At 31.0% G+C, this 16,001-nt stretch overlaps 1 long non-coding RNA gene across 1 annotated transcript; it reads left to right on the top strand.

The window, feature by feature from the left end:
• The first annotated feature begins 8,590 nt into the window (after nt 1-8,590).
• LOC129309614 (uncharacterized) lies at nt 8,591-10,480 on the top strand. Its single transcript, XR_008592935.1, has 2 exons — nt 8,591-9,266; nt 10,158-10,480. It is a non-coding gene; the product is annotated as an uncharacterized LOC129309614 (long non-coding RNA).
• The last annotated feature ends 5,521 nt before the right edge of the window (nt 10,481-16,001 follow it).

Here is a 16,001-nt window from a genome sequence, read left to right on the forward strand (position 1 = left end):
TGATGATTTTTACAAGCGAGTTTCCCTCAATTGAGATTTGAGAGTAACCATGGATCTAAGTGTGCCTCTTCGACATCTCTGCTAAACGAATGCTTGATGCCTTGGTGGTCAAGTTTTCTGAAGTTCCTTATGAAAGATGGATGAAAGAACAGCAATCCTGACTGGTTAAATTAATTAATTAAGGAAAAATGATAATTAAGGACCTCTTAAAGATATTAATCTCAATTGAGGGCCATAAAATTTAAAAATCTCAATTAAGGATCATTGGGATTTAAAAAAACGTAGATGCTCTTAAATGCGCCTGAGAAAAAATAGTAAAATGCCCATGCGCGCGGCTCTATACTTATTTCAATGTCTCCTTTTTTCTTCTTTCGTTCTCCTTCGTTCTCGTTTTTTGTCATTCCTCGACGTGTCCATATTAGCTTTAGTGTTGTGAACACATTATGCTAGATTTGGGAATTTGCTGTGATTCATCACTCTCAGAGTTTCATACTCTTTCCCCCTGCTTGGCTTCACCTTTCTCAAATAGTAGTGACATTGCCACTGTTAAAGAGAAGATTAATTAACAAAGTTGAATAAATTATTGATGATAAGCATGTCATTGAGTGAAACTTGCAACCCAAGAATGGAGAATGTAGGATTAGCTACTCCAATAAATGATAAAGAGAAATCCTCTCTAAAACATAAAAATAATGTCTACATATATTGAAATTAGTGTAATATAATACTGATGTCTATTTCAAATTTAAATATGTGTAAGTATAAATGTTGTCATCATATAAGATTGTTGAAATCACTAATGTAACATAGGAATATTTCTATTATAAATAGTGAAAACATAAAACCTCACTTGGGAATAGATTTTTCAGGAGTATTTCAGACTTTGAAGTTTAAATACTGTCATAACATAAAACTCACTTTTGAAATGTTCTAAAACTGCTTATGAAAATGCAAACATCACTTAAGAAGTCACTAACTTCAATGAAGAATATGAATACTAATGTGACTTGTCAAATTTTACTAACCTAACTAAATTGGAACCCACTAATGTCACTTAGGAATTTAGTAACCCAACTCAGGAGAATGGCTAGCATATATTGTGAAAATATGAAACCCTACTTGGGAATAAATTGTTTAAAAAAAGTGACTTGTCCAAATTGGGATCTAGTAATATCACTTGGGAATCCACTAACCTAACTTGCGAAAGTGGCTAATGTATATTGTGAAAATAGGTAATCCTACTTGAAAATAGATTGTTTAACATTAGGCATTTTTTCTAGTTGGATTAGTAGATTCTTAAGTGACGTTACTGGATCTTAATTTGGACAAGTCATTTTTTAAGTAATCTATTCCCAAGTAGGGTTTCGTGTTTTCACAACATACATTAGGCATTTTCGCAAGTTAGGTTAGTGTATTCTTAAGTGATGTTATTGGATCCCAATTTGGATAAATCACTCTTTCTTAAATAATCTAGTCCTAAGTGGCATTTCGTGTTTTCACAATATACGTAAACCATTTTTTTGAATTGGATTAGTGAATTTATAAGTGACGTTAGTGGATCCCAATTTAGTTAGGTTAATGAAATTTAACAAGTTGTGTTAGTATTCATATTTTTCACTGAAGTTAGTGACTTTTTAAGTAGTGTTTGTATTTTTATAAGTGGTCTTGGAACATTTCAAAAATGATTTTTATGTTATGATAACATTTACACTTCAAAGTCTAGAATATTGCGAAAAATCTATTCTCAAGTGAGGTTTTATGTTTTCACTAGTTGCAATAGCAATATTTCTATACTACATTAGTGACTTTAGTAGTCTTATGTGATGACAGCATTTACACTTGCACGTATTTAAATCTGAGATAGATGTCATCATCATATTATATTGATTTCAATACATGTAGACGCCATTTTTATTTTTTAGGGAGAGTTTTTCTTCCTCATTTATTAGAATAGTCAATTCTACATTCCCTATTTCTAGGTTGCAAGTTTATGTTCTAAATAGTCTTTTAACCATAGTGTACTCTTTCACTTGATGGCATGCTCATCATCAACATTTTATTCAGCTTTGTTAATTGAGAAGGGTGAAGCCAAGCAGCAGGAAAGAATACGAAGCTTTGATAGAGATGAACCACAGTAAATCTCAAATTAGCATGATGTGTTCACAACACTGGAGCTGATATGGACACGTCGGGGAACAACAAAGAATGAGAATGAAGGAGAACAAAAGAAGAAAGAAGGAGACGTCGAAACAGAGTAAGAAATAGAGCTACACACATGGGTATTTTGATATCTTTTTCTTAAAGGCATTTAAGACCATTACATTTTTTTAAATCTCAATGGTCATTAATTGGGATTTTCATATTTTTTGGTCCTTAATTAAAATTTTCATATTTTATGGCCCTCAATTAGGATTAAGGGGTCCTTAATTTCATTTTTTCATTAATTAATTAGTTGAGAAGCTTGATCTACTCCTCTAGAATCAGTGGTAGATCTAAATGCATCTGAGGGTTGGGCAATTACTCTCATCAATTTGTGATACTTCATATAAATATGGATTGAATTTTAATTTGCCCCTAATGATGTGTTAGTTTTAAACCTATTGGCCAAGAGCCTACAAGGGAAAAGGAAGAAAAAGGGGAAAGATGATAGTCACCTAAATCTAAGTAAGGGGTTAGAATGCAAAATTTATCAAAGAGAAGAGTAAGTATAATTGAATCTAGAACTTTAGATTTGAAATATTAGGACAAGTAAAGTTGAGGGTGAGATCATGAAGATTTGGAATAGTAGGTAGTGAGAGACCATTGAAATTTTATAATAATTTAAGTATTATGAGGTTCTTTTATTGAGACTTTTATTTGAAGCTGTTTAATTCTTATATTTTTAATTTTTTTAAGATTTTTACCAAAATCATTTATATAGTTTAAAATAACTTTGATCTTTATATATTCAATTTTTTTTAATTTTTTTAGCAGATAAAGTTGTTATATATGGTAGGGGTTTTATTATTATTTGAAACTTTGAGTTTGAATCTCAATTCTTGTGCTTGTAATATAGCCTAGTTTATATAATTATAGCAAATTATATTTTGCTATTGGTGAAGTATATATCATTCGTGTCTCACTAAAAATAATTTTGCCCTTGCTAACCTCAGGTTCTAGATCTGCCACTATCTAGAATGCTAGTTTGAGAAGGATCTAGAAAGAGTTTGGGTGTTTAAAATGCCATGTAATTTGTGTACTTGAGCACAAAATAATAATCTTTTGGTTATAAATGTAGGCATTAGTTTTGAAATTTATTTTTTATTGCTTTTAGGTATTTTTTATTTATTAAAATCAATCATATTCGAGACATGATTGGATATTGAATGTCAAAATTTATTCAAACCTTAGTTTTTGTGAGGGATTTTGATTCTAAATGCAAGACTCTAATTTCTACTATCTTTTCTATTTACTAATTCTTTTTCTCATGTTACTCTTACCTTCATTTGGATGGAAAGAAAAGTTGAGAGGAAAGAAAATGAAAGAAAGAAAAAACTAGAAAGAAAATATTATCACTCCTCCTGTTTGGATGGACAAGAAAATAGGGAGGAAAGAAAATGAGCAGATATCATGATGACTATAATTCCTTTATATCAAAATATATCATGTTTCATATAATTATATTTATAAAAATAAATTGAAAGCTAAAATTATATTAAAATTAACATAATAAAATTAATTTATAATCAAATTATTTGTTAAAAATGTATTTTTATATTATACTTTAAAATCAAGTAATTTAGTAAAAATATGTTATTTTCATATTTTAAAATCAAAAGTGGGCACTGATAAAATAAAACATTATACTTATAGAAACAAAATCTCCAACACATTGATAATGAAATATTATAAACACTATGGTCAAGTTGTCAATACATCATAAGCATCATGACAAAATATATATGTTCACTAAACAAAAAAGACCAACAAGTCTGAAAAGCATGATATAATATATATGTTTTCCTAAGCAAAAAAAGGCCATCATGTCATCACAAATTAAAAATACTACTATTCATAAACAAAAAAAGTCCAACCCCATATCTTTACTTTGTTCATTGAACTCCAACTTTAGTCATCATATTGAGCAATGTTCGTAATCGCCTATGTTGTAGAACCCTAAAGAAAGTTCTCTTGCATTTATCATCATCACATAAGAAGAAGTAGCATTTTTCTTTGCTCTCTTCAAGCACTCCAATCTCCTCAATTACAGCCTACACTTCCTCTTCACTATAATGACGAGGCCTATTCTTTTCAAGTATTGAAAGACCCTTCTAGTAACTTGAGCCTACTTTTCAACAGCTTGAGCTTGCCTCTTAGAAGTTTGAACTTGCCTCTCAACAACACCATTCCTATTTCGCATGACATCAATCGGTTTCATTATTTCTGTTGTCATTTTTTCACACCTTTCTTCAATAGCTTCAACCATTGAAGCCTTATGCTTTTGTCCTCTGCCTGATGTAGTTCCTACCAATGCCCCATATGTTGGGCTATACTCTAATTTAACTGGTGAATTTGGTGACTCGTGTTGATAATTATAATTAGGTACATCTGCAATAAAGTCATTTAATTGATTGCCTTCTTACTCCCATCGGGCAACCCTTTCCTTAGCACTTTTAGTATATTTTCCTGTTGCCCTATCTACACTGAATAGGTCATGCAATCTGTCATAATGTAATACAGGTGTATTCTTTCACTTTCTTGCATTTGGCTTTTTCTACAAACACAAAAGGAGATGTGGATTCCTAAATAGACTACTCATCTTAATCAAATCATCTAAGTATTCATTCCATTAACATAAATAGATTAAATATAAATAGATTACTTACCTTGATCAAATCATTCCAAATTTGATTATCTGCTTCAAACAATTTTGTGATAGGACTCTATGAGAATCTACTCAATTCATGAAATAAATCATAAAGATCTAAAAATCTTTGTGACAATGTCTTCTTTCTATTCTTCAAATATTGTGTTGCAATGTGAGACCCAAAAGAACTATTAAGAGTCTCCACCATGTTATCATATACGAATGTTGAAAATGTGCCATCAGGACGATTTCCTTTCATTGTCCCTTTCAATAAGGTATCAATGAATTTTTCATCCATTTTAGGAGTCCAACGCAAATTGTCTTTTGTTGATTCCTTCCTTTTTGATGCCATTGTTCAATCTACATAAAAATTATGCATACATTATTTAAGAAGCAAGCAATTATTGTAATCAAGTAGTAAGCAATTGTTCAAATGCTTAATTTATAAAATAAATATCATTATACTTCAACAAATACAAGGCCAACGCACACTTCAAATTAATACATTGAAACACATACTTTTAAGTAATACAAGGCAACATCTCAAGCAAATAGTTTGAATCACAATCCATGATTCATATGAGTTAAATAGTCATGCCATATATGAGTTGCTATATTTCTCTTAAATTTGATCCTTGTCTATAGTCATCCTCTTGATTGGATGCAACTTGATCATCCATGTCACGATTGTGTGATAATTCATGATCAACTTGAGCTATTAGATTCTCATCAGGGTCAACACATTAAATAATTGTGTAATATGCAACAAGCTATCACAATGTCAACCATAGTCTCAAAAGCATAATATGGCTTGGTGCCACTACTAATTATGAAAAATCTTTTTTTTTAAAACACCAAATGTTCTTTTCAATAACTTTCTCAATGATACATGTCTATGGTTGAAAATTTCTCTTACAGTTTGTGGTAATTTTACTGAATATTCCTTCAAATGATATTGGACTCCTTTGTAAGGTGTTATTAGACCACGCTTGAGTGGGAAGCCAGCATCCCTAAGATAAAATTTCCCTAAACAACATAAATTAATCCATAAGCATTTTTAGTCAATAAAAGCAAATAATAATTGATAATATATAATAGCTACTTATTCATCTGGGAGAATTATAAGTTTATCCTCTCTTGATAAAGCATTTGTTAAGATTATTGAATCTGAGGTTGTTCCTTCCCGTCTGACCAATACGTAAGTAAATTTCATATCAAATGAACATGCAGCAAAGATATTTTGAGTAAGGTAATCTCTACGTCCTTGAAATCAACCAACTTTTTCTCTAAGTACTTTTTCTCAAACATAAGTTCCATCTATAGCTCCAATGCAATCCTATTATAAAAATAATGGTGTCATTTATATATATACACAATAGAAAATTTTAACATTATGCACAAATATAAAAAAATGCCTTAAAATACGGATAAAGTCTTTCATTAGTTAGAATTTCAGGAGGAACCATTGACCCAAAGGATTGCACAAGATATTCAGCCTCAAGAAAAATAATAGCTCATAATACATTATGAAAATGACAACTAATAGTCTCTCCAGATCAGCTAAAGGAAAAAGCCATTGTTCTATTTCTTACATTATGTCCTAATATGTGGAGAAATTTTGCCACTTGCTCTTCAACTGTAGCATTTCTAGAATCCTTAATTATGCCAGTGTTTTAAAGTTTCTCGCACAATTGCAAAAATGCTTGTGGTCCTATGTGAAGAACATCATGACATTGTTCTGTGTCTTGTAATTTTTGCATGAATATTCTCCTCATGCTCTCTCTTTGACCTTTACCATCACTTATAGGTTTATTAACTAGCCTTGAAATTTTCCAACAAATAAATTACATGTACAATCATACAAATAATTTATACGATACACATATGCCTACGACGTTCCTAATCGTTTAACAGAAGGCTCAAGTCTATAGAACTTCCATTAGCCACTTCAAAATCAATTAACCTTTTAACTTCAAACTCAAAATCCATAAAGTCTTCTTCAATATCCTTGATCATTCCTTCACTATTATGGTTGCTTATCTATATAACAATTCAAAACCACACAGCCATATATTGATACAAAGTTGTAATGAGCATGTAAAAAGTAACTTAGAATATGGTGGCCATGAACTAATTAGTTGCTATGATATAAGCTTTAAAGATACAATAAATAAAGAATCAAGAATTAAATAAAGCATAAAATTATAATTTGAGGCTTCATTCCCATTCAAAGGGATTATTATAATTTAGATAGATATGTACACACCTTAAAAAAGTCTATTTCATATGCGATTCAAGGAGAAGCTGATGAGATAATCAACTAAAGCATCCAACTATTACTTCTCCTTAAAGTAAAAGGAACAGAAAATACTATGAGCAAAAAATGTAAACATTATATGGTCGTTATACTATATAGCATGTTGCAAAGATTTGTGACCTGCAACTGTAATCATCTGCTTACTGACATGAATGTTATTCACATACAAATGTTATTGCTTTTCTCCCTTGCAAATACTTGAGGCTTGGAGACAGCTTTGCCTTCTGCAGGTTGTTACAACTTACATGTTTTAAAATTTCAGACCCAAATAGCAGGACATTGACATGGAAAATTAATGTGGGATATTATTAGGAGCTATGCTTATTTTTGTTTGTCTTTGTAGAATAAGGCTGGTTTATATTAGTTTATTTAAGCAACAATTCAAATGGGGTTTGTGGCCATGAACAAGAGGTACTCTTGCCAAATTTATATAAATAAATCATGAACAAGAGGTATCTCATAATCAATCACTCATTCCATTCTAATTAAATAAAGGATGAATACGAGGTACTCTTGCTAGATTTATATAAATATAATATCTTTACATTAGGCAAAATAAAAATAAAAAAAGGCCCATGGAAAAACTTCACGCTAGTTAGGTATGAAGAACAGAATAGCACATTATTCAATATTATGAAATTAGTCCAACAAAATCATTCATTACTTCTATATTATCCTAAGAAGACAAAAGGACTTAATTGAGAAGTAAAAAGAATTAGTATCTCCCTCTTGTAAATTTTGCTAAATGATCTAAAATGGAACAAAAACAATCATGAGGTGGAACTCAAATAGATCATCTACAAAATTCCTATCTTGCTTTTTGTCTCCTTGTTTATCAAATTAAAATATTACAAACATAGGCAGAATAGGTGTGCTGAATGTTAAAGAAATAAGAATGAAACTGATGGCAATAAATACACTGTAGATACATTATCAAACTAGAATGAAGACGATGTTGAAGAAGAGAAGAACTAACCTTGATGAGTCCAGAAGTTGTAGCTAGAGCACGCCGAAGAAGAAAAAGAAGCCATTGAACGATGCTTTGACTAGGTCGGTCAAAGATGGGAGCCTCCTGAGCTGAGACACATGAAAATAAAAATAAATGGGAGTCTGAGCGCAAAACAAATGAGAACAAGAAGAAGGGCAGATATTGGAAAAAAAATTACTCCCAAAATCTCTCCACTTTGGGAGAAAAAAGATGGAAAGAAAATATAATGGCCACATCTTATTTTTTTCTCATATTTTCTTTCCTTTTATTTTTTTTTCTATTCAAACCGGAAAAAATTGTTTTCTTTTCTATTTTTTTCATTTTTTTTCTCATATTTTCTTTTCAATCAAACAGAACATTAATGATTGCACCCATTTAGTTATATATAGGTTGGAAAATTTCATGGATAATGAATATGGGCTCAAGCGAGGGCCTGGCCTAGTGAAAGGTTGGAAAGTTAATACGCTGGGCTTAGACGCTAACAATATACCCCGGGATGGGGGGTGGAGTAGCAAAGAAAACGAAATTCAACCATTTAGGCGGTGGTTCGTTTGAACTTTGAATCCTTAAACCCTAATTCAAGCCTCCTGGAACCCTAATCCGGACTCCCAAGATATAAGGCTCCTTATAAATATCATCGAATAAGCCCTTTGTTTTCGTGAGCAGCGACAGAAGACGGCGAAGAGAGGTCAGTCGGCGAGCCTATGCTTAGTTTTTGTTGTTGCAATTTGGGTTTGCGTGTAGAAATAATGAGGTGTTGCTTTCGGTCTTTTATTTGATAGAAAATGTATTTCTCGGAAATCCTCAACGTGTATCCTTTAAATCTGCACATTAGATTTTGTTATATCTATCATCTCCTGCTGTTATGATATATCACAGTTTTTATTAGCCCTTCCCCCCCGAATCCTTCCTATTGACTTGGTTTTGACAGATGTTCTGAGACATCTAGTGATGAGTGAGGTGGTAATATGAAATTTGATAATCCTTCGATCTAGAAGCATCTTATGGCTGCTTTTCCCGAAAAAGCTCATTTAAATCGATGATGAACTTGTGGTGACCTGGTCTTCTGTTTGGTTTGGACGTGTCTGCTATACGCTTGCAGTGCTTATGTAGAGGTAATTAGGCATCTTTTTGACCCTGGGCATTTCTTTGTCAGTTAAGGGGGAAGACAGAATGTATAGAGGTTGCTGGTTCAACTCTAAACAGTGTCCTGATGCGTGCACATTGATGTGCGTGTAATAATGATTGATGCTTCTGTAGCCAGCTACATAAATGTTATCGGATATATCAAGTTGGATGTCTCTTGAATGGGATCTGACTTTTCGCTGTTCGATACATGTTTCTTGTGCTCCTTGTCCTGTTTTTATTTTCAATGTTTCGTACGCCTTAAATTCATTATTCCCACGATCCTATCCTTACTTCATACTAAATACTGTACATGTCAAGATTGAAACTCGTTTTTCTTTATCATTCTTTCTTGTTTCTTGGTTGTAGATCTATTGGTAGTTTGATTTCTTTTAAAATGTGGAGTGATCAACGTGATATGATTGTTTTAGAAGGATTTACTTAAATAAATTTTTTTAATAAAAATTAACACCATAGGAGTTCTGAATATGTCTTGAGTTTTCATTTCTGGTACTCTATAAAACATCGCTTGCCCCAGACTTAAGTCATGTATCTCCGTCAACGCACTATGGCTGATACAGTTACAAGTCTGGAAAATTAACCGAGTCCATCGTTACAGATGTGCTGGCTTTTTCAGTGCTGACATCTGCTCCATTGGGGCTCTACAATATTTACAAGGCGTCATTCATCTTAAGTTCTTGATGATACTTAAAACTGACTCATTCTTGCGGAATATCTTGAGAGATCCAATTAGCTGTTGGCCTAGTCAAAGTCTATTTACAAATAGGATTTTGATAGTTGTTATCTCACGTCCCTAATTTTAATTGCTTCATGAGATGCAACGCACGAAAGTGATTCAAACTGATTTTCATTTTCTTCAGGCTCAGCCATTACCAAATCAATTGAGAAGGCCGGGGATTGTAATTGCAGCGAATGTCATCAAGTTGGAGCTAATATGATTTCTGATTTAGTTGAATGATTTCACTTGCGTATAAAACTTTTAAAAGTGAGTCATAAATGTTCTTACCCATATAGTGATTAGTTTAATCAGGGAATAACGTTTAAGCTAGACATGACTTGGCTTAACTGTAGTAATTCCTTGTTCAAAAAAAACCTTGCCTGCAGAGCCAGAGAGAATGGACGAAGCACATGTCATGGTATTATTTGCATCACAATCAAATAAAATTGATTTCTTTGTAGAAAATTTCTCAACTAACCCATAACTGTGCTCAGCTTTGAATCTGTTCATTCTTTGGCTGCCAGCATGCTGATCTTCATCTGAAGCACCATTCTATAACATGACCATGATCGCGTTGAATTGTTAGATGGATTGTATTCATCTGACGTGCGTGATGTCAAGTAGTGAGTGATTGAGATGAATTGGATAGATTTAGAGCACAAAAAATATGATCGATTATAGTAATATCAATTAGATCTATATATAATATAAAAATTTAACCATATTATTCATGTGTCACACTTGTAATGATTATAAATTAAATTAAAATGCAAATTTTGAAATTATAGTCTAAGAATTAAATTTAAATTAAGTTTAACTTAAGAATCAAAACAATTGTGCAATAAAATATGATAAATGATTATGAATTATATATAATGAACAATATTAAATCAATTTAGCCATGGGATATCTTTATCTTTATATCTTGTTAAGCTTGGTGGTTCACACTTCACAGTTCATTTACTGTGTTTTTGAAAAGTGAACCTCTCTCAAATTTAAAATTTTACTTTCTTTTCCTCAGTTAGTTTCTTTGAATTTTTATTTTCATATTATTAGCAGAAGTTGAAAGAATATGAGGCTCATGATTAAAAATTGTAGGTGTGGGATCTATAGTAGAAAATAAATAAATAATAAATATGAGACTACAGTTAAAAAAAAAAAAAAAGAAGCGGATTCGAGATTGTAACAACAAAGTTACGTATTTTTGTTCTTATAATTTGGTTAACTATTTTAATCATTAAAAGTTAAAATCCTTAAATTTTATTTTAATCATATTGAACTGAAGTTAAAAATGAAGTTGTTGTTTATATTTTTATATAAGAATATATTTATTTAGTTTAATTATCAAAAATAGATGCACCAAAATTAAACATATAATTGCTTATGTTTTCATTATTATAGTTAGTAAATTTTAATTACTTATACAATTCTATGTCACGCCTTCTAAACCTTATCATTTTGATAAAATTATCACATTGATATTTATACAATATTAAACTTTCTTTTCTTTGTATGGTTTGAGGGAAATGGAAGAAGGAAACGAGGAGATTTGCACGATTTTTTTTTTTTAAGATTAAGAAGTGAAATAGTTTTTAATTGGTTTTCCTTAATCTTTCTTCCTAAATTTTCTATTCATTAAAATTTTATAACATTGCTTGTCTTCCCCTCCCCCCAAAAAAAATTGAACTAATTAAGATCTTCTTTCACTTTTCCTAATCACTTTTGACCATTTCAAACTAAAATAAAGGGTCAATACAATATCATCCTGCATTTAGGGGTGTAAAATCTAGTTATCCTATGAGTTTAAGAGACAACACACGGATATTAGTTGGCAACAATTAAATGAAATCGTGATAGTAATTTCTACAAAAATGCTTCTAAGAAGCAAGCAAATACATTCTTGCTAATGATGCACAAGTCATAAATAATAGTATTTTAAAATGTTCACATAACGAGTCATTTTTTTGACAGAATCATGAAGAAGTGGGCTATTTTTGGTGCGTTAAAGGGTCTGTTTGGATACCCTTTTAGAATTAATTTTAAGTTCAAAATTATGGTTTTGAAAAATTTTATCTAAACATCTTAATTTTTCCAAACTCCATTTGGTTTTCAAAACTCCATTTGGAATAAGTTGAAATTTGTTCCATTTTGAAAAATCAATATCATAATTAATTCTTGAAATTTTATCCAAACACCATCACATTCTAATAATCAATTTTTTCCAATTAAAATCCAAACACACCCAAGGTACATTTATTTAATTTACACTTTCCAATAAATTAGTTATTAAAATTTAAAATTATATATTATTTTTATGTTTATATTTATTTAATATATTATCTTAATTAAAATTTTTTAATCAATTATTGCTAAAGTTACAGTTTAAAAGAATTAAAATATCATATATTTTTAGTGTGATATTTTTAAAAAATACCTATAATATTCAAGGAAGGGAGAATTTGAAATAACAAACAATCACAACGTGATTCCATTTTCCAAACCGCATACTTTGAGAGACAAATGGAAGCGTGCATTGTTCTTGTCATTTTTTTTTTTTTTGAATGGGAGGCTATGCAAAAACCGTGCTAATCAACATGATGAGTTATGTCAGTATATAAAAAATTTCTACAATCAAAGGGTGCTGTGTCAAAAATAAGTACATTAAAATTATTGGTGAAAGCTTGATGGATCAATCAATCTACACATTTGTTTGCATTGTTCTTTTCATTTTATTTGCAAGTCCTAGCTTTTAGGAATGTCAAACAAAAAAAAAATGAGGGGAGAATTTTATTAAAGGCTCTTAAATTTTACATAATTTTAATTAAGGTTCAAAAAATTTTAAAATTTCACTACAAGTCTATATGACTGAAATGAAATAAATTTTTTTAATTAAATAACAAAAATGTCCTTCAATTATGATTAATATTGCTGAAATAATAAGTTAAGTTATATTTATGAGTAAGATTGCTAAAATAATAAGTCAAGTTATAGTTTTTATAAGTAATATTATTAGAATAATAAGTTAGATTACATATTTTACAAGTAACATAATTAAAATAATAAGTCAAGTAATATTTTTTACAAGTAACATTAGTAAAATATTAAATTAAATTACAGTTTTTGCAAGTAACATTATTTTCATAATAAGTCATAGTTTTTATACATAACATTAGTGAAATAATAAGTTAAATTATGAATCTTACAAGTAATATTATGATAATAATAAGAAATTGCATTAATTCAAGTGAATATAATAACAAGACTTGTTATTCTTTGTTTGGTGTGAGGGAAATGGAAGGAGGAAAAGAGAAGACTTGCATGAATTTGATTTTTTTTTTTAGATTAAGAAGAGAAATTGTTTTTAATTGGTTTTCCTTACTCTTTCTCCCTAAATTTTATCTTTATTAAAATTTTATAACACCTTTTGTCTTTTTCGTTTTGTCTAAAAAAATTAAACTAATTAAGATCTTCTTTCACTTTTCCTAATCAATTTTGACGGTTTCAAAGTAAAATAAAGGGTTAATACAATATCATCTTGCATCACGTGGTGTAAAATCTAGTAATCCTACATGGGTCATATATATTAGTATTTTAAAATTTTTACATGATGTGTTAAAAATGAAGTTTACCATTGCCTTCACATTCCTACTGTTGATGATCTTGGATCTCATTTAGGATTACCTATCCTTTGGGGTAGATCTAAAGTAGAAGTACTTGATTGTGTGAGGGATAAGGTTGGTAAGAAAATTTAAGGATGGAGAAACAAGCATCTCTCCTTTGCTGGCCAAGAGATAGTGATAAAAGTTGTCATTAATGCTATTCCTTTCTACCCAATGCTCTGCTTCAAATTTTCAAAAAGAACATGTAAAGAACTTGATAGCATGGTAGCTAGCTTCTCTTAGGGTCAATTTAATGATAGAAGTAACATTTATTGGAAGGCTTGGTCTAACTTTATAATGCCAAGGATGATGGTGGACTAGGTTTTCAAGACTTCATGAACTTTAATGATGTGCTCTTTGCTAAATGGCATGGTGGCTTCTTCACAATCCTGACCAGTTACGGGTCAAAGTACTAAAGAGTGTGTATTTTTCTACCGCATCTTTTCTTGAGGCTAAGCATGGATCTAAGGCATCCTAAGCTTAGAGTAGCCTCCTTACAGGGAGAGATTTTCTTGCTAAAGGCCTTTGTTAGAGAGTAGGCTCTAGTTCAAACATCATGGCTTGGAAGGATCCTTGGATCCCTAACATGCCCTCATTTAAAGCTGTTTTGAAAGATAGAGTTGATAAAAATGAAGGGCTGCTAGTCTCATATTTGATTGTTGACAGTAAATATGACCTTTCATCTTTATCTAACCTCTATTCCAGCAGTGCAATCACTAATATCTTGAAAATTCCAATTCTAATAAATTCTATTATTGATTCTGTTGTTTGGGCTGCTGCATATAATGGCTGTTATGCGGCTAAGTTGGGTTATAGGAAAGCTATGGCTGATTCGATAAAAGGGGTTAGCAAGGCCCCTAGCTCATCCACTTCTATTCCACATGACTTTTGGAAAGGTATTTGGCTCCTTAAACTACAACTAAAGAGTATACATTTTTTGTGGAGGGCCTCTAACAATTCTTTGGCAATTATAAAAGAAAATGTGCCATTCATCCACTTTGCCCTGTTTGTTTTAAGCATCCTGAAACAATCGAGCATCTTCAATTGCTTGGTGATTAGGCTAAGCAAGCTTGGTATGGTTGTTATTTATCCTTTAGAATCAAAGCTGATGATATTACTACTTTTGATAGATGGTGCTATAACTTGATCTCAATTAATAGATTTCTTGAGGATTATGACAAAATGTATATTGCTAATCTTTGCTGGAATATATGGAAGATGAGGTCACCTGTTGTTTTTTTTTTTTTGCTGTAGAAATAGATCCTTTCAAGGTTGCATTAGTCACAAATGCAGCTGCTAGTGAATTTTGGAATGCTAATACTGTTGATAATTCTTTGACTAATGCAGTGTCAACTCAACCGTCTACATGGATACCCCCTATGCTTAGTAAAATCAAAGTGAATTGTGATGACTCCTACATTAGTTCTTCGGGCCATGCAGGTATTGGTATTATTTTGAGAGATCATTCTTGTAAGCTCATTAAAGGTTGCTGTAAACCAGTTGCTGCTGATTCTAGTTTCATGGCTGAATTGCTTGCTTGTAAAAAGGCTATTGAACTGATTTCTGCCTTTAATTATGAGTTGATACATCAATGTTTTGTCCTCAAATTGGATTGCCAGGAGCTTTTCAGAGCTTTGACCACTAGAAGCTTGTTTAATTGTAAATGGTCCTATCACAGCTTACTTTCAAATCTCTGGGATGCTTCGACCTCCCAATGTAACTTGCACTTCTCCTAGTCAAGTGATCAGGAAACTCTACTACAGATCACCTTGCAGTCGCTACTTCAAAGAGGGTGGAACCTCCAGGCTAGGTCTTCAAACCTCCACCCTCTCTTTCTATTATTTTGGATAGAGATGTTAAGGCTTTCCATGATGATCAGCTACAAAAGTCAGTTGCCAGACAAGACTGTGAGGGGATTAGCTGATTTATTGTCTCGATCTGTTTCTACGTATGCCTTTGCCTCTTGCTCACGGCTAAAACTCTGTTTTTTTACATCCATTAATGATATTTTTCCCTTTTATCCGGTCTAAAAAAAAATTCACATGATGAGTCATTTTGTCAACCGAAACATGAAGAAGTGGGCCACCTTTGATGTGTTAAAACACATTCATTTAATTTACATTTTTCAATAAATTAGTTATTAAAATTTAAAATCATACATTATTTTTATGTTTATATTTATTTAACATATTATCCTAATTAAAAAATAATTTTATCAATTAGTTAATAAAATTACACTCTAAAAGATTTAAAATATTTTATATTTTTTAGTGTGATATTTTTTTAAAAAAATACCTATAATATTCAAGGAAGGAAGTATTTGACAC

The sequence above is a fragment of the Prosopis cineraria genome, unplaced genomic scaffold, assembly GCF_029017545.1.
Source record: "Prosopis cineraria cultivar Desert tree isolate PC_DT_omini unplaced genomic scaffold, ASM2901754v1 PC4, whole genome shotgun sequence".
NCBI lineage: Eukaryota > Viridiplantae > Streptophyta > Magnoliopsida > Fabales > Fabaceae > Prosopis > Prosopis cineraria.